Source organism: Petromyzon marinus, chromosome 21 (assembly GCF_048934315.1).
Source record: "Petromyzon marinus isolate PM22_M1 ecotype Great Lakes invasive population chromosome 21, UKy_Petmar_22M1.pri1.0, whole genome shotgun sequence".
In the NCBI taxonomy this organism is placed as follows: Eukaryota; Metazoa; Chordata; class Hyperoartia; order Petromyzontiformes; family Petromyzontidae; genus Petromyzon; species Petromyzon marinus.
Genome location: NC_133687.1, coordinates 14,766,754 through 14,790,793, shown reverse-complemented (window position 1 = coordinate 14,790,793; position 24,040 = coordinate 14,766,754). Strand labels below are relative to the sequence as shown.

At 44.8% G+C, this 24,040-nt stretch overlaps 1 long non-coding RNA gene across 1 annotated transcript; it reads right to left on the bottom strand.

The window, feature by feature from the left end:
- Positions 1–3,197: 3,197 nt before the first annotated feature.
- LOC116944564 (uncharacterized) lies at positions 3,198–20,436 on the bottom strand. Its single transcript, XR_012942469.1, has 4 exons — positions 19,797–20,436; positions 16,252–16,320; positions 4,503–4,517; positions 3,198–3,905 (listed from the first exon to the last, which is right to left on the bottom strand). It is a non-coding gene; the product is annotated as an uncharacterized LOC116944564 (long non-coding RNA).
- Between the last annotated feature and the right edge of the window lie 3,604 nt (positions 20,437–24,040).

Here is a 24,040-nt window from a genome sequence, read left to right as displayed (position 1 = left end):
AAAACTAAGCAGGATCCTCTCAGAATAGTCAAACTTCGTGAGTCATTCATGGCTTTTTTTTCCTGTACATCGGCACATTAATACTGTATTATTTCGTTCATTTTATAAGGGTGTTTTTACTGTTATGGCAATATCAGTTGAGGGAAGAACGTAGGTGTCAGATCACGTCTTCACTTGCAAGAAGCTTGATCCCTGAAGATGACATCCCAACCTTGGGGCACTGCTCATGAGGCTGGGCGTAAACGGTGGCGCTGCCGATACCAGCACGTGGTGCTGAGTCACGTGTGAGCGTGATGACTTACAGGTGGAGTACTCAGTAGTTTCTGCAGACGAATATGAAGGCATGAAACAGACAAAAGGACAGTGATCAACAGGGTCCTTGTGTCATTGTTATGGAGCATCTCAAAAGCACGTGTCCAAAACAATGCGATCCGTACCAGGGCCTTCCAATATGCAGTAGTGTTTTAAACACAATGTGTTGCCTACATGACTAATTGCTACATCTGACTTAAGTTCACTGGTTACTTAATGAGCTGACTGAAGCATCGCACAGAGATGATAGCGATTGTCAGGGCTTCGCAGCAGCAGTGCTCAGATCACACCCTTTAACATCTATGGGATGTGCATTTTCTGGCAATGGATTGTTCTTCATACTTGAACTACCAAGTCCTATTTACAGAAGAATATAAATACAGCATATTTACTCAATAATCCAGTAGTACACCATTCTATACTCCAGCAGCATGGCACAGTGGTTATTTCTTGACTTAGTAATAACGTTGCAAGTTCATTGGCATACAAGGGTTCATTCAGGCCTTCATTTTGAGGTCAATAAAATTAACAATTTTGTGGACAGGCTCATGACCCTGAATAATGGTGACTTGCAGCTTAACAGTGGTTGTCCTCTTGCTACAATCAATCATGACATGCAGAGATGATGTTAATTATAATAATTACTTGCCAGCATAAGTTGTAGCTGTGCCAGGTCGTGTTCATTTGAAAGAGACAAGATACAAATGCATGAGTATCAGTACCTTGATGTTGTTTTGCATAAAATACGCTTCTCCTACATAAGTAACCAAGTATAGGTTTTCGTTTTGGGTTAGATCGCATACAGAGAAATGTGTCGTTAAACCCGCCACCACCCGACACAGCTAATTAGTAAGGTTTAGGTTCACGTAAAACAGAACGTGCCAATTCGTGACTAATACAGTAACACCGCTGTGTTGGAGAGAAAATCCACAACATTTACAATCTAAGCACGACGTTCGTGACAAGTCGTGACAAGTAGCCAGCCAGTCGTGACGTCGTAGCCACGGCGGGGTGGGGGGGGGGAGTGACGTCAGCATGCACGCACCCGGCTCATCGCTGTGGAATGAGAGTGACGTCATCACGCAGACCTCTACATAAGGAACAATTCGGTCGATAGTCAATTTGAGGTCAATCAAATTGGAACCAATTTGTGGTAAGTTACCAGGAGTTGTCTTTATACAATGACCCATACCATGCACAGAGATGATGTTGACAATTATTACTTACCAAGAGTTGTAGCTGAGCCAGATCGTGATGATTTGAAAAGAGACAAAGCACAAATACATTAATATTACGATGCTTTTGCAATCATAAAATAAAATTTACATGAGTATTTCTTACCCATACAGAGAGAGTGTAAGTGTCATCTACGCTTGATTGATTCGTGTGCCCTCTGGTTTCCTCCAGGATGAAAACATTTACAGTTTTCCAAAAACTAAGCAGGATCCTCTCAGAATAGTCAATAAACTTGGTGAGTCATTCATGGCTTTTTTTCCTGTACATCGGCACGTTAATACACAAATGTTTAACTTGCATAGTTTGATTGTTTAACGTAGCTGACCATTGTTAAAACGCTGTGGGCTCGCATGATATTGTTTTTTCCGAGACCAAGGTACTCTGCAAACCTTCAGGCTACTATCAACGGTTTATTCATGAAGCCATTCAGATATATGAACATAGACAAAACTTCAACCGAGAAGATGGGTACAAATTGAACAATCATTGGAAGGATGTTATCAACCAGGCAATCCCTTAACTTGTTCTTGTTTCTATCATTACCTTCCGGTTTATTGCTAGCCCCGCCCACGTCCCCCCACCCCAGCCTCACGTCCTCTATCTGTTCTTCCACCACCTTCCCACTTCTAGCCCCGCCCACTCCCCCCTCCCCCCAGCGTAACGTCCTCTTCCCCTGCCACTCACGCGCCTCCTCCGCCCCCCTTCTCTCCTCCCTTGCCTCCTCCCCCCTTTCTTACCTATACAGCCTCTTGTCACGGCGCCCCTTTTGCCCACTTCAGCAATTATTTCTTGCTGTGGTTGTCCCACCTGATGACGGACGCTTGTGTTGTGCCCGAAATGTCGTGATTTAATTTATTTTATATCTACGTGACTATACCGAAAGAACCAAAGAGTAAGGGATTGTTTTTCATACTTGAACTACCAAGTCCTATTTACAGAAGAAGATAAATATACAAACTCTATAAGCCCACAGAATGGCACAGTGGCAAGATTGCTTGACTCAGAAAGTTGCAAGGTAAATCCCATGCAAGTGTAGTGTTGTAAGGACGAGCAGACTTCTTAGGAGGCACACTCTGTTTATTGTATTATTTCCTTATACAATGATTAACACACACATAGGGATATATAGTCCCCTCACCCGATACCCTAAGGAGGTACAGCCTCCGGACTTGGCGGGACTCACGTCTACCGCTAACCTCCTTGATACCTAAGGAGGTACAGCCTCCGGACTTGGCGAGACTCACACATCTACCGCTAACGTCCTTGATGCCTAAGGAGGTGCAGCCTCCGGACTTGGCGGGACTCACACGTCTACCGCTATCCTACTCCGGCTAGGACGTAGGAGAAGCTATCTGACCCACCGCTGGCCCGGTGGGTCCTGACCACTGGGTATGCCGAGCCTTAGCCCTTAGAAGGGCTGGAAGGCTGGTCCAGGGTCCTAGCTAGGCTCCAGCCCAGTCTTCTGTCTTCGTGTAGGGAGAGAACTCCCCGAGATCCGTTGGGTCACCCGTCTTATACTCCTTCTTGGCCAGGCAGAACCAATCATACATTCCCACGTGGAACCGTCTGATTGGTTCGTACCAAACCCTGGCTACGATCCGTTTCACCTCGACTGACCCCAACCGTTGTACCCAGGGGTAATGCTGCACTGCCCTGGTGACAATGCAGGTTACGCAACAGCGCGTAGTTAACACCTCTACACAAGGAACAATTCGGTCGATAGTCAATTTGAGGTCAATTAGAACCAATTTGTGGTGAGTTAACAGGAATTGTCGTCTCGAAACAATGACCCATACCATGCACAGAGATGATGTTGACAAGCATTACTTACCAGGAGTTGTAGCTGAGCCAGATCGTGATGATTTGAAAAGAGACAAAGCACAAATACATTAATATTACGATGCTTTTGCAATCATAAAATAAAATTTACATGAGTATTTCTTACCCATACAGAGAGAGTGTAAGTGTCATCTACGCTTGCTTGATTCGTGCGCCCTCTGGTTCCTCCAGGATGAAAACATTTACAGTTTTCCAAAAACTAAGCAGGATCCTCTCAGAATAGTCAAACTTCGTGAGTCATTCATGGCTTTTTTTTCCTGTACATCGGCACATTAATACTGTATTATTTCGTTCATTTTATAAGGGTGTTTTTACTGTTATGGCAATATCAGTTGAGGGAAGAACGTAGGTGTCAGATCACGTCTTCACTTGCAAGAAGCTTGATCCCTGAAGATGACATCCCAACCTTGGGGCACTGCTCATGAGGCTGGGCGTAAACGGTGGCGCTGCCGATACCAGCACGTGGTGCTGAGTCACGTGTGAGCGTGATGACTTACAGGTGGAGTACTCAGTAGTTTCTGCAGACGAATATGAAGGCATGAAACAGACAAAAGGACAGTGATCAACAGGGTCCTTGTGTCATTGTTATGGAGCATCTCAATATGCAGTAGTGTTTTAAACACAATGTGTTGCCTACATGACTAATTGCTACATCTGACTTAAGTTCACTGGTTACTAGCTAATGAGCTGACTGAAGCATCGCACAGAGATGATAGCGATTGTCAGGGCTTCGCAGCAGCAGTGCTCAGATCACACCCTTTAACATCTATGGGATGTGCATTTTCTGGCAATGGATTGTTCTTCATACTTGAACTACCAAGTCCTATTTACAGAAGAATATAAATACAGCATATTTACTCAATAATCCAGTAGTACACCATTCTATACTCCAGCAGCATGGCACAGTGGTTATTTCTTGACTTAGTAATAACGTTGCAAGTTCATTGGCATACAAGGGTTCATTCAGGCCTTCATTTTGAGGTCAATAAAATTAACAATTTTGTGGACAGGCTTATGACCCTGAATAATGGTGACTTGCAGCTTAACAGTGGTTGTCCTCTTGCTACAATCAATCATGACATGCAGTGATGATGTTAATTCTAATAATTACTTACGAGCATAAGTTGTAGCTGTGCCAGGTCGTGTTCATTTGAAAGAGACAAGATACAAATGCATGATTATCAGTACCATGATGTTGTTTTGCATAAAATACGTTTATCCTACATAAGTAACCAAGTATAGGTTTTCGTTTTGGGTTAGATCGCATAAAGAGAAATGTGTCGTTAAACCCGCCACCACCCGACACAGCCAATTAGTAAGGTTTAGTGTCACGTAAAACAGAACGTGCCAATTCGTGACTAATACAGTAACACCGCTGTGTTGGAGAGAAAATCCACAACATTTACAATCTAAGCACGACGTTCGTGACAAGTCGTGACAAGTAGCCAGCCAGTCGTGACGTCGTAGCCACGGCGGGGTGGGGGGGAGTGACGTCAGCACGCACGCACCTCATCGCTGTGGAATGAGAGTGACGTCATCACGCAGACGTGCGCGGTGACGTCGCGCACGAGCGTGCCAACCGTGCAGGCAGGCGGGCAGGCGGACATGAATCCAGGCGGTTAAGCTGGTCAGAATTAAATTTTGATTTAAAGCTTTCGTGACTGCAGTAATTCATATTCTTAGTTTTTTCGGTAAAGTCACGTTGAAGGGAAACAACAAAATAATAAAATATATATTTTAAGAATATGGTCAGAATTAGTTTTTTCTTTTTCAAATTGTACTTAATGGAGCACGCAGCAGGAGCGGCAGTGATTATGGGAACTCGAGGGGGAAGGCGCCCACCCTCCTTGATGTCGCTATGCCCGTGATAACACAGCTGTCAACCCATACGGTTTAGCCGTATTCTTGTACAGGGAAGTTGCGTTTTCGGGTCCATACGGCGTACAGCCGTTTCAAAACGGGCAAAAAACAATGTTTTTGTCTATTTTGTTTGTGTTTCTCCCTTGGGATGGGACTTTGTAGGGTGAACGTTGAGATTTATAAGGGCACGGGGTGACCTGTGAGGTCTGAATTGGTCTGTGATAAGGTGGGCACTGATTTGGGGTTGACAGGTATGTGAAAAAAGCCGAGTATGTACCGAGTCATGAGACACCCTCATGCTAACTGAGGTCATTCTTCAGAAGCATTCTGGGGAATCCGCACTCAGCTGACAAAAACCTACCCGGTACCGCCTAGGGGACTAACGACGCGACAAGCTACAACACCCACAGACTCTGCGACGCGGGAGATAGCCGTCAACAACGAGTGGGAGCCGTGCCGGATTAAGTGAGTGCAGGGCCTGTAGCGTACGATCCTTATAGCGGTACCCCTCGGTACCAAATAATACAAACTGGCCGAGGCAATTAAATATTGTATTTCTGGGAGACTATTTTTTCGAGGGGTGTTACTTAACTCCGCGACTGGGGTACCAATCAATCCGAAATCAGCGCTGCTCCGTGATGTCGAAACGCAGCGAGGACGATGATAGCGTTGAAGCCCTGAACGCTCGTACGCACCGTGGTGGTGCATCATCGTGCACAGCTCGTCGAGATGAGTCGATTGCCCCATCGCCGACCATCAACAGACTAAACATGACTGCATCACGGACATTGTGCGAGAGCCGGGGTACTATGGGACCCCGGGGCACCGCCATAAGGTTCATAAGGTTCATTGTTCTGCCTAACGGCAGCTGTTCTGCCTCACGGCAGTTGTGTGGGGTTGTGTGTACACAGGAATTTCCTATTCATATTCTTAGTTTTTTCGGTAAAGTCACGTTGAAGGGAAACAACAAAATAATAAAATATATATAACAATGAAAAAAATTCTCACGACGTTTCGACCATAACTCAAACGGTCGTCTTCAGGTGTGTTGGTTTGCATAAATTTATTTTTAAACGGCGTATTTATTTATTTATAAAAAACGTTAGCGCCACGCGCAACGATTTGTCAGTTTATTTAGGACTAGTCCATCTATATTCTGAAAAGCGGAGGGGGGAGACGAAATTTCCTGTTTGGAGGTTGAGTTTGGTCACGTGACCAGGAAGTTACGATTCAGGATTCCCTCTCAGCCACGCGGCAGGGTGTCAGCCATTACACAGAGGACAGAATGGTGGCACAAAGAGCATCCCCGAAAAGACATGCAAACTGTTCATTGTGAGACTTTAAGAAGCATTGTCTGTAAGTTCGTTCATGTTCTTATAATAACGCTGTTATGTTAGAATGGCCGTTATAATGCTGTTAAATTGTTATGATAAATATGAGGCCTAGTTAACAACGAAGCCTGCCACTTGCCTTATTGTGAATGTTACTTGTAATTGAATAAGTCGAGTCAGACTTGTACCCATGTAACCTTATTGCGATCTTGAGAGCAAGGATGAAGAAATATCTCATCCACAGTTCATTGTTGTGTAGTGCTGTACATTTAGGATGCAGTATGGTGATTACACGATGTTGCCTTAACACAGCTTATTCTCTTGTATAACTATTCAGTATTAATATAGTGCCTGGTCCATCCAGGATCTATTGTTGAGTTTCATGTTATCTAAGACAATGTTATGATGCTGTAGTGTTCATTCATTGTATTGATATTCCATGTATTAACAGATGCTGTATTTGTGCTGTGTTTTTCCATCAGTTTTACCTCGTTCTATTCATTAAATACGGTTGGAGTCGGATGTTCACCTTGGCTCTGAAGGTGTATTGAATGCGAGGTTATCTACTCGGATAGTGGTGCAACGAAGTACACAGCGAGGCCAAGCCATTCATCTCCATATAATGCATATATTTTTTGCACGGCAAGTGAGCTGTGACGTCAAATCTGTCATGTGACCCGTATGTGGAAGCGTCACGGAGTGTGCCTGCTAGTGTCACCCCCCCCCAACCCTCCGCAGCTAAAGCGAAATACAAATGTGTTGCAGGTCTAAGGCGTTCTTCGCGCAGCATTGCTTTATTATTTCAGTCGTTTACTGCCGTACGCACCCTGAAAGTTGTGTGTGTCTGCAGCAAGCGCGTGTATGTGTACCTATGGACACACGCGCGTGTGTGTGTGGGGGGAGCGGTAGTGTAGTGGTTAGCGCGCTATGCTGCGACCCGAGTTTGATTCCTGCATGGCCACCACCGGTGACGATTATTTTAACCGGTCCTGGGCCTCCCGTAGGTCGACTCGGCCTCAAACGAGTAACTGGTATAGTGTGTGAACATCGCCACTGGGGAGACAAAGGCGGCCGGGCGTGGTGCTGGCCACCCACCCACTCGTGTGCTGTGCCGGCCTTCATAGGTGGTGCTCGCTAACAGCACTTGCCCCCTACAGTCTCACAGGCTACACGGGGGACTTTTGTCTTTATCCTGTGTGTAGGGGGGGAGACAGCGACTGCATAGCAATTCACGCGCTGCGCTACGAACCCGGCAACCCGAGTTCAATTCCCGCTCATGGCCACCACCGGTGACGATTATTTTAGCCGGTCCTGGGCCTCCCCTAGGTCGAGTCAGCCTCAAAACGATTAACTCGTGTGGTCTGTGAGCATCGCCACTTGGGAGACAAAGGCGGCCCGGCGTGGAGAATCCAAGTCCCGGGCGAAGCCGGGTAGTAAAGCTAGTATGTTATAAAGGGGCCCTAAAAAACACATGAATATTAAAACATGTTTAATTTGCATAGTAAAGTAATTGTATTTTTTCATTTCACAAACTGCTAACCTTAACACTCAGTCGTTCGTAAAAGTTGAAGGCGGTATAGTACTATAGCAATAGAGCAAGTGCAGAATCACTGAACCAGAATTTATAGGTTTAAAGCATTTAGCGTGGGGCCCTTGAAAGTGCGGGGCCCGTAGCATCATATGTAGTAGCTACTTTTGCTACGAGGATAATCCGGCACTGAGTGGGAAGAGAACCGGGGAAGTTTATAACGCCCGGGTTGGCGTTTAGAGTCAGCGGTCTTCTATCGCTGTCGGGGCTTTGTGCGGCTAAAGCTCCGTTCCGTGTCCTCAGTTGTCGCCTGTCCGTCCGCACGTGATCCCGGCCGCGAGACATGAACTTTTCTTTGTGCTTTAGTTTGTTTGCCTTCCACCACTCCGCACCTGTGATTCGCGCGGGTGGCCACGTGCCGTACGAAATAACGTTGACAGAGTTGCGTACACAATCCAGGCGTTTTTGAGTTAGATCACGTGAATGTATCGTTTTTGGGTTAGATCACGTGAATGTATCGTTTTTGGGTTAGATCACGTGAATGTATCGTTTTTGGGTTAGATCACGTGAATGTATCGTTTTTGGGTTAGATCACGTGAATGTATCGTTTTTGGGTTAGATCACGTGAATGTATCGTTTTTGGGTTAGATCACGTGAATGTATCGTTTTTGGGTTAGATCACGTGAATGTATCGTTTTTGGGTTAGATCACGTGAATGTATCGTTTTTGGGTTAGATCACGTGAATGTATCGTTTTTGGGTTAGATCACGTGAATGTATCGTTTTTGGGTTAGATCACGTGAATGTATCGTCCATCGTACAGGTTTTTTTGGGGGGTTCGATCGCGTAAATATATGTGTCGTTAAACCTGCCACCACCCGACAGCTAATTAGTAAGGCGACAGCCTGATGAAGCCAGTTGTAATTACTGGCGAAACGTCGTATTTAGATTGTGAATGTTGTGGATTTGCTCTCCAACAGACCGGCGTGCTGTACTAGTATCGAAATGGCACGTTCTGCTCACGTGACAAACCTTACTCATGGGCTGTGTCGGGTGGTGGCGGGTTTAGCGACACATTTATATCTTTCGATTTAAAGCTTTCGTGACTGCAAGGATTCATCTTCTTTGGTTCTTTCGGTAAAGTCACGTAGAATGAGAATAAAATAATACAATAAAACAATAAAATTCTCATGACGTTTCGGCCACAACACAAGCGGCCTTCTTCAGGTGAAGGAACAAAAAATTGTCGGGGGGACAGAGATCTGTCGTCCCAACTGTCGGGACGACAGATCTCTGTCCCCCCAACAATTTTTTGTTCCTTCACCTGAAGAAGGCCGCTTGTTATAGTGATAGGTTTTACCCTTTTAACTGGCACAAAAACTGACACCTTTATTCAAGGCATCATATTTGCAATTGTAAAACCTATCACTATATCTTGTTACTGGCAAAGGAGGTCTCATAATGTAAAGGCTGCTTGTGTTGTGGCCGAAACGTCGTGAGAATTTTATTGTTTTATTTTTTCATTTTATTCTCATTCTACGTGACTTTACTGAAAGAACCAAAGAAGACATATCTACGCGATCTAACCCGAAAAAACCTCTATTGTGGATAATATTGGTCGCGAAAGCCCTGCTGCTAATACGGCTCCCTAGATCTGAAGATATTAAGCGTCAATGGTTTGAAAGAATATAAACAGACAACACAAGTTCAATAAAAGTGTCAATTAAAGTGTAATAATAAAGTGTATAATAAAAGTGTAACAATAAAAGTGTGTAACAATAAAAGTGTAATAATAAAAGTGTAATTTTAAAAGTGTTATAATAAAAGTGTGTAATAATGAAAGTGTGTAATAATAACAGTGTGTAACAATAAAAGTGTGTAATAATAAAAGTGTAATAATAAAAGTGTGTAATAATAAAAGTGTCACAATTAAAGTGTAATAATAAAAGTGTGTAATTTTAAAAGTGTAATAATAAAAGTGTAATAATAAAAGTGTAATAATAAAAGTAATAATAAAAGTGTGTAATACTAAAAGTCTAATAATAAAAGTGTGTAATAATAAAAGCGTGTAATAATAAAAGTCTAATAAAAGTATAATAATAAAAGTGTGTAATAATAAAAGTGTCACAATTAAAGTGTAATAATAAAAGTGTAATTTTAAAAGTGTAATAATAAAAGTGTAACAATAAAAGTGTGTAATAATAAAAGTAATAATAAAAGTGTGTAATACTAAAAGTCTAATAATAAAAGTGTGTAATAATAAAAGCGTGTAATAATAAAAGTCTAATAATAAAAGTGTGTAACAATAAAAGTAATAATAAAAGTGTGTAATAATAAAAGTGTGTAATAATAAAAGTAATAATAAAAGTGTAACAAAAGTGTAATAATAAAAGTGTGTAATACTAAAAGTCTAATAATAAAAGTGTGTAATAATAAAAGCGTGTAATAATAAAAGTCTAATAATAAAAGTGTAATAATAAAAGTAATAAAAGTGTAATAATAAAAGTGTGTAATAATAAAAGTGTAACAATAAAAGTGTGTAATAATAAAAGTCTGTAACAATACAAGTGTGTAACAATACAAGTGTGTAACAATACAAGTGTGTAACAATACAAGTGTGTAACAATACAAGTGTAATAATTAGACGGATGCTCTGCACGTGTCACGTAATGTATTTGCGCTCGGTGGTTAATCTTGGAGACCGCATTGTTTACTATCAATAGAGTTTATAAAGGGTTTTTTTAAAATATATATACCGTTCTAGGTTACCATATGGATTAAATTGTATCGTGGTTATTTTATATTGGCGCATTCACACGTGATTATTCACCAGTGGCTCTAGCGTACGATGTAAATTCACTCGTTTATAAATCACCTCCCGCCGTCGCCCCTGGCACATTGGCAAGCTACTCCCCACTGAGTCAGACGGGCGAGAGGAGAGTCTCGCTTACGTCTGGAGGTTGGGTCTCAGGGGCATCCCCTCGCTCGCGTCAACGAGCGGAGCGTCGGGCGGATAAAGTGCAGCAGGACGGCACAGTAAGGGGGGGTTCCAGCTGGTGGTGGTGCAGCTGCCGGCCTTCTCAGTCGGCCAACCCATGGCACCACCTGGGTCTGTCCCGAGACCTCCCGTCAGCAGCGAGCCCGTGACACTTCACGTGACAGCCTCGGAGTGCACCTGGCCTGGCACAGGCTTGGTGGCGAACGGCGGGGTAGTGGTGTGGGTGTACGAGTCGTGGGGAGCGGTGGCGGTGCGGTTAGCGCCCTGCGCAACGGACCCCCGGCAGCCAAGTTCGATTCCAGCCCGACGGCAAAAGATTTGAGAAAACCAGCGCTGTCACAACCCTTACCGGTCACCCCGTGCCCCTTATAAACCTCAACGTCCATCCTACAAAGTCCCATCACGAGGGAGAAACACAAATCACGTTACGGAACAAATACTCTTTTACATATCAATTTTGCTAATTGGTGTCAATGATGCTACTTATGCTACTGACTATGATCTTGCATGCTGATGCTTGCTTGATAGGTGGATGCACACACTCATGTTGTAAATGTACAACAATACACAGAAAATTATGAAGGGTTAAACAATGCACTTTATTTTTTATTTGTCTATAATTTTTTATTTTGCCCGTATTTAAACGGCTATAAGCCGTATGGTACTAAAAACTAAATTTCCCTGTACAAGAATATGGAGTAAGTCGTGTGGGTTGACAGGTATGGAAACCCCATCACAGCATGACGATACGTACAATAATGATGCCACTCTGCTGTTTGTGCTCACACCTTTAATTTATATTCGTTTCCAGCTTGCAGGCATTTTCCTCTGTTGATGGCCTTATCAACATCATCATCATATTTTATGTTTACACGCTTTGGGCAAATTTCCATGGAGGCTGACTGGAGTGAAGACGTTTGCGTGATGAGATGGTATAGATATGTTTGTCCGGCTGACGTGTAAGACAACATCAAGTGAACAATGGAGTCAAATGCGAGGTTTTGTGTTTTATAGAATGCGTGGAATGTGCAGGGACGCAACGCTTACACGACTGACATTTCAGAAATGTAGATGGGGAAGTGGTAAAATACATTTTTGTTTAAACAAAAAAGATGTTTAAATCAGGCGAGGAAGCCCTGACCTTTGCCCCAGCATGTCAACGCATCCATCGTGGCATATCGATACAAATTGGACATCTGTGACGAATAGTTTTATAGCTCATCAGAATCCTCCAGCATAAATCACTGTTCTGATTTTGAATTGCATTGTCTTGAATGCAGCGAGGTTTTGGTGGCACTACACGTTGAACTCTGTGCTATTTAGTATTTCCGCCTGCGTGACACTGGAGATAAAAGGTTTGACTCCTAAATAAAACTATCTCACCAATCTGAGTTTTCAATCGAACATTGTGTCCAATTCTAGAACATTTTTTTGCGTTTTAAGTCATGTTTTTAATAAACATTATTTATTAATATTCAAACCCAGTCAGGGCTCGATTCGGCCCAATAACCATTCGGAATGAAACTAAACAAAGAGAAATGAGGACTGCATTGTGGGAATTAAGTCAGCAGAGTAAGTCCATGGTGAGGCCTGGCCCGTCTTGGGAATATCATTTCGGGAGAAACGCCTTTCCATATCAGTGTTAATGCGAGATTGTCAAAGGTTTTAGCTGCATCCAAATCCCGCTGACTCCTCAACAACCAAGGATTCTGGAGTTGAATCGTTTTAAGGAATGACTCCAAATATCTCCCACCGTCAAATGCTTAGACTGCGTGTTTTATCGGCAGTTGTGCGTGCCGTTAGAATTCTATGTAATAGCATTATGAGCTGAAGTCATCTTTACCTGCCCACACCACCTATATTACTATTATCAGTAGTTTTTCTACGTTGTATATCACTGCACCCACTATTCCCACAGGTGTGCACCACAGGTGTGCACCACAGGTGTGCACCACAGGTGTGCACCACAGGTGTGCACCACAGGTGTGCACCACAGGTGTGCACCACAGGTGTGCACCAGCCACGAGGCATGGAGATGTAAAACAAAGCACTATTGCCTGACCCACACCTTTCTGATTACTGCCTCATGGCATTCGCTGTGTAACACGTGCTGAGTTTACATTAACGATTACTGGAAGTTGACAAACTCTAGCTGTTGCCTGATGTAGCTGGTTATAATTACCGGCGAAACGCCGTACTCGAATTGTGAACGTTGTGGGTTTACTCTCCAACACACCGGTGTGCTGTACTAGTAACGAATTGGCACGTTCTGTTTACGTGACAAACCTTACGAATTGGCCGTGTCGGGTGGTGGCGGGTTTAGTGACACATTTATATTGACGCCATCTAACCCAAAAAACCTCTATTATGGATAAGTTGAGAAACTCGGCATTTTCCCAAACGGAATTGTTCAATGTAACAGCCACCACTCGAGGTTGTGAGTTGCTAGATACGTCTTGTTCGTGTTTTCATCATTGTATCCTTATTATATCACTGTTATGAAATGTGTCGCGTGTCAATTATTTCGACTTAAACTCGTTCAGTGTTTACTACATTCCGGTTTTTTGTGTCCGTCCTATCGATTATTAATTTATTTTCAAATATTTAAGTAATATTGCAGAAAAACAAGTTCAACATTGTAAACCTGACACATATAGAGTTTGGAGGTTTGAATAGAACGGTAATTCGCATATGTCACGTTGTCATTACATTGCTACATTTGAATCATGTTTTTTGTACTTTTTGACGGATATGTATACATATATTTGATGAGGCTGTAACGACAAGGGGAATAATTAAAGTGTAACAGACCGCAGTATTCACTCACTCTCGAAGAGCGACTCATAGGTGCATGACTGGAAAAGCTGGGAGGCAGCAGCAGCAGCAGCAGCAGCCAAGCAATGAGCTGGCGCCAACAATTGCCAAAGCTCTATGGTTCTCTACGTATGAAGATGTTATCGACCAATTAATAAGCGTCAATGCATGTTGGGAGAAAACCGGAGCTCCAGCAGAAGACTCATGCGTGCGATGGGGACATGCTCTGTCCCGGAATCAATCATAATAATCGTGTCAACTGCTAACTCAGCGCCGCACAGCGTTCGCTCCCTCGCTGTCGCGCAGCTCCTGACGACTGTGAGGCTGTCAGGAGGAGGAGCCACGTGCGAGGAAGGTAGCAGCGGCAGCCACGCGGTGAGCGGCCGCAGCACTGACAACGATTTCCCAAGCTCTGCAGTCCTCGATATGCCAAGGCGTTACCGGACAATTAATGAGTGTTTATATATGGGACGAAACAGGAGTGCCCGGAGAACGCCGACGTGTGCGAGGGGGAAACACTCTATCCCGTGGAGAGGGAACAGGCGGAGTCCACAATTTTCCTGAACCGACTTTTCCTGGCAAGCCAGGCAAAGGCTCCTCCTGGACGCCCACGAGATGGAAGTTTCACAATATTTATGTGATGCACCAACTCTCGCTGCCGCCTCCACAGTGCTGGATTACAGAGCACGTGCTCGTAGGCTATGCATTAGGCCACTGGTTTAATTGGCTGTAAATGGGGCCTACGCTCTGAGCTAAGCAGAGCACAGGTGTGTGTATATCTACTCGTACCACAGCCACCTGTGTTTAATTATTTTGTTTTATCCACCTGTCTGAATGTTTGATGCGTGTTTTCGGAATATGGAGAAGATGCTATCACAGATATATTGGCATGTGTATAGTATATGAGAAGGGGTGCCCTTACACACTGAGCAAAGGTTAAACAGGGGACTTCAACGTAAATAATTGGTTGCTGGAACGGATATTTCGTGGAGAGCACTAGAGAGAGAGAGAGAAAACCCATCTCTAGAAAGTGACCTTTCCTCTTAAATTTTGTCGGTTGCCCTGATTCTGTTTTTGTTTCCTGCTTTGCATGCATTGCGCATTGGGACCCTAAGATGGAATTGTGCGTTGCATGTTTGAATTATTGCCATGCATGTATGTCGGACGTCTTTCGCCCCGTGCGTAGCCAACCGTGCTAATCGGAGGTGCGAAAGAGGAGCGGGGGGCGGGGGATGTTGTCAGAGTCTCGGACTGAAGTTCACCACTCCCCGTTACCGGACGCTTAAAACCCTACGAGTTGAATGTTCACTTTGTGCAAATCGGATCGGCGACCTGCGAATCCGCATGCGACTCCCTGACGACTGCTTCCTGGCTCCCGGCGCGATAATTGCCAATGAATAAAAGCAAAATCCTCTTCTAATTATTTTCGACAATTATCGGTGAACGTCAAAAATCCCAACAGTGATCTGTAATGCGGCATTACAGATCACTGTGCCTGTGCTGTTCTTCACATCGCGATTACAAACTAGATGGTTTGACGTGAACCATTAAGTACCGTCCTGTGTTCATTCACATGCATCGCAACTCTCCAATTATTTAAGGGGGGGGGTGTTTTACCGAATTTGAAGAAATTGGCTATTCCTGAGAGTAGGTTTTCCCCTTTTTTCCGGCAACAAAACAGCTGTGTTAAGATGTTAAAACACCAAACTGAAACCTTTTTACAAGGAATCATGTCTGCATTAACCACAATGCTTGTGGTCAGAATTCAAACAAAAAACACACACTGATGATATTGGCATTGTCTTTGAAACTGATTGGTCCACACCAGAGACAGCTCTCTTTGGCTCTTCCTGTTCGTGTGCTTGCCTACCCCTGACCCCTTGCCGCGACCGCACTCCGTGACTATCTCTCATCTCGGAACAAAAACAACAGCACAACTCGACACTTTCGTCACTACGACTGCCTTGAAAATTCAAATCTGGGTGTCGAGTGTGTGGGCACTTCGTTGGTTGCGTGGTGCGAGCTGCCCGACAACTTAAACTCCAAGCCGTGACTTGGCATGACGGCACCCCGGTTCGTTTAATACACCTGAGACGCGAACGATGCTAAGGAAATGAAAGTAGATTTTGGTCTCAAATGATATCTAACGCGCATTTCAACGCTGTGCTGAGTGTAGTACTACAGGATCTGGTTTAACTCATGTTCCAAATACACTGCTGTGGATAGCTATGGAAGCGAACGAGGAAGTGCATGTCGCTGTATAATGTGCATATATATGCGTGCGTGGATGTGTACGTATAACGCATTTGCAATGCCCTGCAATGCCGTGCTCACCCGTAAAGCCGAGGAGCCATGGAAGGCAGGTGATGATCAGCAGAGGCCGGAAGAGGTGCCCCATGGCGACTGTGGACGATATGATTTGAACGCTCGATTTCCCGTCACACTGTGACAGAAACTCTAATCACCACCGGTCTTCTCCCTCTCGCCCTTATATACACAAGGCGGAGGAAGTGGCGGCGATGGTGGTGGTGATGGTGGCGGAGGAGGTGGTGGTGGTGATCGTATCGGTGATTACGGTGGTGGGAGGTTTGGCGAGATTGAGGTTGTAGTCGCGAGTCATGAGATGCGTGATTCTTGTGGCACTCTTCAGCTATTCCAAGTGTTTAGACCCCCCCCTCCCTCCCCACGCTTCTATAGGCAAGGGCTGCTATAGCAGAGGCACAACCTTGTGCCGGTCTTGAGTTGAAACGGACGTTTAAACGTTCCAGCAGAACATCCACGAAGAGGACGATGCTACCGTGGAAGTCCAGTTTACCATGGGAGTCCAGTTTACCATGGGAGTCCAGTTTACCATGGGAATCCAGTTTACCATGGGAGTCAGTTTACCATGGGAGTCCAGTTCACCATGAGAGTCCAGTTTACCATGTGAGTCCAGTTTACCATGGGAGTCCAGTTTACTATGAGAGTCCAGTTTACCATGGGAGTCCAGTTTACCATGGGAGTCCAGTTTACCATGAGAGTCCAGTTTACCATGGGAATCCAGTTTACCATGGGAGTCCAGTTTACCATGGGAATCCAGTTTACCATGGGAGTCCGGTTTACCATGGGAGTCCGGTTTACCATGTGAGTCCAGTTTACCATGAGAGTCCAGTTCATCATGGGAATCCAGCTCACCATGGGAGTCCGGTTTACCATGGGAGTCCAGTTTACCATGGGAGTCCAGTTTACCATGGGAATCCAGTTTACCATGGGAGTCCGGTTTACCATGGGAGTCCAGTTTACCATGTGAATCCAGTTTACCATGTGAATCCAGTTTACCATGGGAGTCCAGTTTACCATGAGAGTCCAGTTTACCATGGGAGTCCAGTTTACCATGGGAGTCCAGTTTACCATGGGAGTCCAGTTTACCATGGGAGTCCAGTTTACCATGGGAGTCCAGTTTACCATGGGAGTCCAGTTCATCATGGGAGTCCAGTTTACCATGTGCAGGGGTTGGCAACCTGCGGCTCTGGTGCCGCATGCGGTGGCTCTTAAAGGAACTGCTTCGTGACGCGTTAATGATTATTAAGGACCACCACCGTCTCTCGCGTTCACCACACCATTGCGGCTCCTGAAATATTGGTTTATTTTACCGAATCAAAAAAGAACAGTCTCATCATGATATTTGGGTTGCACAATAACAAGGGTGCAAATATTGTAGAATTGGTTCAACAAGGAAGGAAGGAGCGATAAGCGATCATTTCGGACCCAGAAACGCAGCCCCATGTTTCCCATGAGTTATATTATTTCTCGAACTCAGTTTTGCCCAACACAGCATTTTCCAGGAATAAGCGAAATAACCCACCGCTGCCCCGTCTGTTTATAAACCACACCTCCCCTGCGTCAGCAAAAGGGGCAGCTAAGTGAGGGATAGCTTTAGTAAAACATTCTTATTAACTAGTTCGTAAGGATGTAATTGGCACTTTGGTTAACGATTGATACAACATCAAAGCTCACCAGGTGCTGCGGGTTTTCACTAAACGAGAGGTGTCACAAATATGGGGCTGCCAATTGACACGTTGCGTGTAGAGCCTCGTGTACCATGGGTCTGAAAGGCACTACCTCGCCTGGCATGCAGGAAGTCGTGGGTTCGATCCTGACCCTGACGCATGCTGTATATTTGGAATTTGCATGTTCTCCCCGTGGTCGCGTGCGTTTTTCTCCGTGTCCTCCGGGTTTTCCCTCCACGTTTATAAACACGCGTTTAGAGTGCTTGGCTGCCATAGACTTCCACATGCTAGCAGCCACTTCGTCGAGTTATAATTTGTGATGGCCAGGTCACTTCTGACAAAGAGCTACACAGCTCAGTGGGACTTGGTAAACATTTTAAAATATAGTTGATGGTATTTTTGGTAATCCACAGAGCATGGGCGATTGCGATCCTTCAGATTGTATTAAGTTGTAATAACATATATGGGATTAACTATGTCCTTAGGACTCCCCTTCACCAGCAGCATAAACCATACGTTTTGTTGTCTTAAGTTTTCCTAATGCACGAGTTTGCCCTTTGTGGCTGCATGGTTAGAGTTAGATGTTTTTAATTTTGACATTATCTTAGCAATTCCTTGTCTAGCCATCTCGGCTGGTGTCTCATGTTAATGCTTTACCGCTGCAATTACTGTATTTAATCTACAGGTATCGGTTTACTTTTGGTATAATGGAATAGTTAAGATCTTCTTTGGTTCTTTCGGTAAAGTCACGTAGAATGAGAATAAAATAATAAATTGATCAAATAAAATAACACAATAAAATTCTCACGACGTTTCGGCCACAACACAAGCAGCCTTCATCAGGTGAAGGGACGAGACTGTCTGGAGGACAGAATTTTATTGTGTTATTTTATTTTATCAATTTATTATTTTATTCTCATTCTACGTGACTTTACCGAAAGAACCAAAGAAGATGAATCCTTGCAGTCACGAAAGCTTTAAATTGGAATAGTTAAGACTTTTAGATACCCGAATACTGTTACATTTTCCTAATAAATAGTAGTTATATTAATTAATATTTTACCAACTATCTCCTAGTGTGCTGTATTATCTCTCTCTCTTAGTATCAGTCGCTGACGCGCTTTATTTAAAACTTTGTTTACATTGTACCGCGTAATCATCAGCTGCTCCAGTTGTCCGTGTGTTTGTAGACCAATATCCTCCTCATCAAAGAGATTGGTTAACTTCTTAACACGGCAGTTTTTAGTTGAGTTTGATTGGTTACGTTGTTGAGTCAGCTGGGGAAAAAAAACTTAGCCCGCTTTTCACCGAGGCAATCGGAGAGCAGCACAGACTAAATTCAATCAAAATTAAATCAAATCAAACGTTAATTATATGGCACAATTCGTGTAAAGAATGCAATACAAAGTGCTTTACAGGACTAAATGAAGGTACTGACGCAATGTAAACAACGATGAAAAGAATACATTTTTTTTAAACATCACATTATAATTAATGAAAGGTATAATAAAGTGCACAATAAACACGTGATAAAAGCATTCTAATAAAAGCAATTTTAAAAAAAGGTATGTTTTAAGATTTCGTTTAAAAACATTCACCCATTCTAATGCCCCCCGATCCTCAGGCAGGACGTCCCAAAGGCGATGCCCACAGCGTCTGAAGGCTGCCCTCGCCATGAGTTGTCTTGGTCCTGGCCTTGAGCACAACCCCGAGGGCCTGATGGATCTACTTCAGGGTTCTTACCTTAACAACATGTCAGACACGTATTTAGGTGCCGTCAATTAGTGACGAAGTGTTACTAACCTATAACATTGACGCTAACAATAATAATCGCAGTTAAGAGACACAACATATATACTATTTAAAAGAATAATGACTTTTTAAAAATACCTTTAAGCTTTTTTGTGTATGTCGCAGCCGTTCTTATGATTCACGTTATGCGAGTAGAGTGCTCAGATCTGAGCGGGGTACCTTTGTTTAAAAAAAAAACGACGTTTGTTGTTGAAATTGGCCAGGCGAACATGCGCGTTGTAATGTTTGTACACTGCTGTCAGAGTTACCTGAACGACACATCAGTGTGGTTATTGCGACCAGGTTCACATTTCTCAAAGACAAAAGACCCTGGGACATTCCTTGTGCCAAGACTGGCGCAATCCGCCCACCGTCGTCTCGCAAGGAACAAAAGGTGCCCTGGCCCGGGGGGATCTCCCCTCACTGCGTCTACGCAAAATATCTGCACAAACCTCTTTCCGGGTGCACTGTTTGTCTTTCTCAAGACTGCAGGAGGAATCAGGTGAACTATGAAGCTCTTTTCCACAGACGTCACAAGACAGGGGCAGGAAACGTCCCGTCTTGTTATCGCGTGTTAACAGTGAGCCACTTTGCTGTGCTGTGAGATTAGTTCTCTCGCGATATCCAAATGTGCAGGGAAAGGAAGCTGCTGCCCGGCCTTGTCCGACGGCACGCGTTTCCCCCTCACCCAGGACTCGCCGCTCCAACCCCGGGGCACCGCCGGGTGACAGCTCTAAGCTCTTCTCTCTGCCCCGTTGTGTTTCGTTCGAGGAGGTGGGGTGGGGGATTCTCAAGCTCATTTCCTTGTTTCGTGAACGTTTACGATTGTACCCTTCTGAGCGTGAGCCCTGACTCTGACTTTAAGTGGTCACACAAAAGCTGTGGGGTGGGGGGGGGGGGTGGGAGGTCACTCAGGTGAAGATTAGTTTCAGAATGCCCGCGTTGTTTTTTGCTTGCAGTATATTTCTGCTTGTTTGGAAATGTTTTGTCGACTTAAATGACACGTGGTCACGGTTTGTCAGCACTCAGATCCTGTCGAGATAACTTTGCTTCAAATGAATGTTCGAATGCATTCAAACGAACGCTGCTGTGACAGATGTTATGTTTAGCGTCAATCGTCAGGTGGCATGTCTCGTATGCAGGCCGCTTGTGTTGTGGCCGAAACGTCGTGAGAATTCTATTGTTATTTTATTTTATCAATTTATTATTTTATTCTCATTCTACGTGACTTTACCGAAAGAACCAAAGAAGATGTCTCGTATGCATTCGTTTCGGAGGAATTTGTACGCGTATTATGCAAAGTGATGTCGAACGTTGCTGTTGTTGATTAAATGGCTGCCTGCAACAATACACAGCAACGATTGCGTGCTTTTATATTTCCTTTCTCTCCTGGAGCAAGCCTCTGGCAAACAATTCCATCTCCTACAGCAACGACCTTCACTAATTGTTAGAGGGCATGGGGGTGGCACGTGAGCCGATAAGACATCGTCACTGCGAGAGCCGCCACACATTTACAACTTGTTGGGTTTGGCACCAGCTGATGATGGCGACGACGGCGACGATGATGGTGGTGGTGGTGGTGCTGTCACGCTGTGTCTTGTAGGGAAGGTCGCACGCCAAGGGGCCGCACTAAAAGCCACCACGGGGGCCGCCATTGGCCCGTGGGGGCCTTGCAAAGAAGGCCGACTCAGCCCCCCAATGCCACACGCAACTAAGTCGTCCCCAGCACAAGGCTCATCACAGTCCTGTCGACGTGACCCATCGCACTACTTGGCGAGGGGAGGCGAGACAGACAGCTGTGTACCACTGAGAAGCTGTCCGCCTACCAATGGTGGTACACGTAATAAATAATATACTCTTCTATGCATAGTTTTTTTTAATAAAAAAAAATATAATGATTCTTTCAACGTGAATTGCCTAATGAAGATAACATTTTAAGCTGTTCATATTATAAACCGCTGCAACACAGTCTGATTACCATATAAATAACGCAACCGGCAATGGATACCCATTGTCATTCACATGCATTCATTACCCCCCCCCCTTCTTCTTAGTTCTTTCGGTAAAGTCACGTAGAATGGAAATAAAATAATACAAATAAAACATAATAAAATAAGATTCTCGCGACGTTTCGGCCACAAAACAAGTAGCCTTCTTCAGGTGAATAAACAGGACTGTCCAGAAGACAGCACTCGAGTGAACATTGCCAAGCCTGGACCGCGTCTTTTTAAGCTGTGTGGGTTGAATGAACATATGAATTAGCAAGTTACCAGCACCACCACCACCGGATCGAGGGAAGGTGGCGGCGGGTACACAAAATAAAGGAAAGAAAAAAGGAATAGGATAGGTGCGCTGCTCTGTCCTGTGTTGCGTTAATAGCTATGCTATAAACTGGACTACTATACAATGTAATATTATACCTTCCAATCTAAACTACATGGTATAATATCATATCCATAGACAAAAAATTCCACCTTTTAATTATACAAAAGGCAGTGCCAATGAATGGACTTTGGTCTGAAGGTCACCGTAAAATACAATTAAGAACCGAAATGGTTTATAACATCTTTCCAATGGTTACTAAGCCAGAATCTATCTTCTCGGTTGAAATTGTCTCTGTGTTTGTATATATGGATGGCCTCATGAACAAATCTCTCATGGTAGCCGGATGGCTTGCAGAGAGAACCTCCGTCCTGGAGAAGTCAATGTCATGTGAGCCCACTGAATTATAACAGTGATCTGCCACGGCTGTGAAGGCGTCCTCCGAGTGAGAGATTTCCCTTCACTCATCGCGAGCAGCTTCGAGCATCGTCGCCACGCCGTAAGAGACCCATTCAGGGTGGGGGAAATGCGCCCGTGGCTGTGATGAGAGACGATGTCACGACGCGAGGCTGCACTTGCTCTAGGAGGATACAACAGCAGCAGGTGCAGAAAACACCGTGGTAGTCGCTCCTAAATGTTCACTTTGAAAGGATGTGTTGAGTCGTGCCAGCTGATCTTCAATTGTTCCTTAGGCTTTTGGCAGTGTCAAGGGGGTTGTGTGGTGTTGATTTGAGGGTCACGGGGACAGCATTTGAGTTCTTTGTCGTTTCGTATTGTTTATAAATGACTAGCGTGGGTAGATAAGATAGTTATATCACTTTCACGGGAAGGCTAATAACATGACGAGGTTTTTATTCATTAGAACACCAGATTGTCAGAGGCTACTCATAACAGCCTCACCTCGTGAAGATGTTACGAGCCGCCGCTGGTTTGATAGTGTAAGTATATAAATGTGTCGTTAAACCCGCCACCACCCGACTCAGCCAATTAGTAAGGTTTGTTACGTAAACAAAACATGCCAATTCGTTACTAGTAAATCACACTGGTGTGTTGGAGAATAATCCACAACATTTACAATTGTAAATGTCACTGTAAATGTCATTGTAAATGTCATTGTAAATTTACAATGCCGCAACTCTGTGACTGAGCAAGCGTTCCACCGCTCCGCCAGCCTCATGCGGCGCTCGCACCGCAAGCAGCTTCACTGCCAGGCCAGGCGACGAGGGCACTCGGCGAACCAACGCACTCCGGATGGATCTACGCTGGCGGGCAGGCGGGCAGGCGGGCAGGCGAGTCCAGTGATAGCCCGCAGGTACCAGTCCCACCACCCACTGGGTTCAATCCCACCACCCACTGGGTTCAGTCCCACCACCCAGCCGTACCAGTCCCACCACCCAGCCGTACCAGTCCCACCACCCAGCCGTACCAGTCCCACCACCCAGCCGTACCAGTCCCACCACCCAGCCGTACCAGTCCCACCACCCGCCAGGGCCCGCCAGGACGAGTCCACCTCCACATGCGAACGCAAAAACAAGTTGTCCCGATGGAGCGGGGCCACATGTTGGTTGGTCAGCAGGGGCGGTGAAGCAACATCAATTTTGTTGGACTGTATTTGAATGTTCCCGCGTCTATTCTCCCCGCCTTCAACTTGCCGTGTCTCCCCTCCCCTCTTCCCGCGAATACCTCGAAATGTCCGAGAATCCAAAGCTGTGGTTGGCCGGCCCGGATCTTCGTGATCCCTGTTAACACGTGACACCTGCTGCTCTGTGTAGTCACGTGTGACAACATTCGATAACTAAATGAATGTGCGTGGAGTAGTATGGTAATCTAACCACCGCGACCTTAACCCGCAGGGCGTAGGGTGGCCCTCATCCAGCAGTGGATTGACAAAAGGGCTATACGTGTGCCATTGGCACGAGCTCATTTGATTGCATGTTTCGGCACCTCCGATTAGCACGGTTGGCTACGTACGGTGTAAAATAAGTTCAACATACACACATACAAAGAGCAAGGCGGACAGG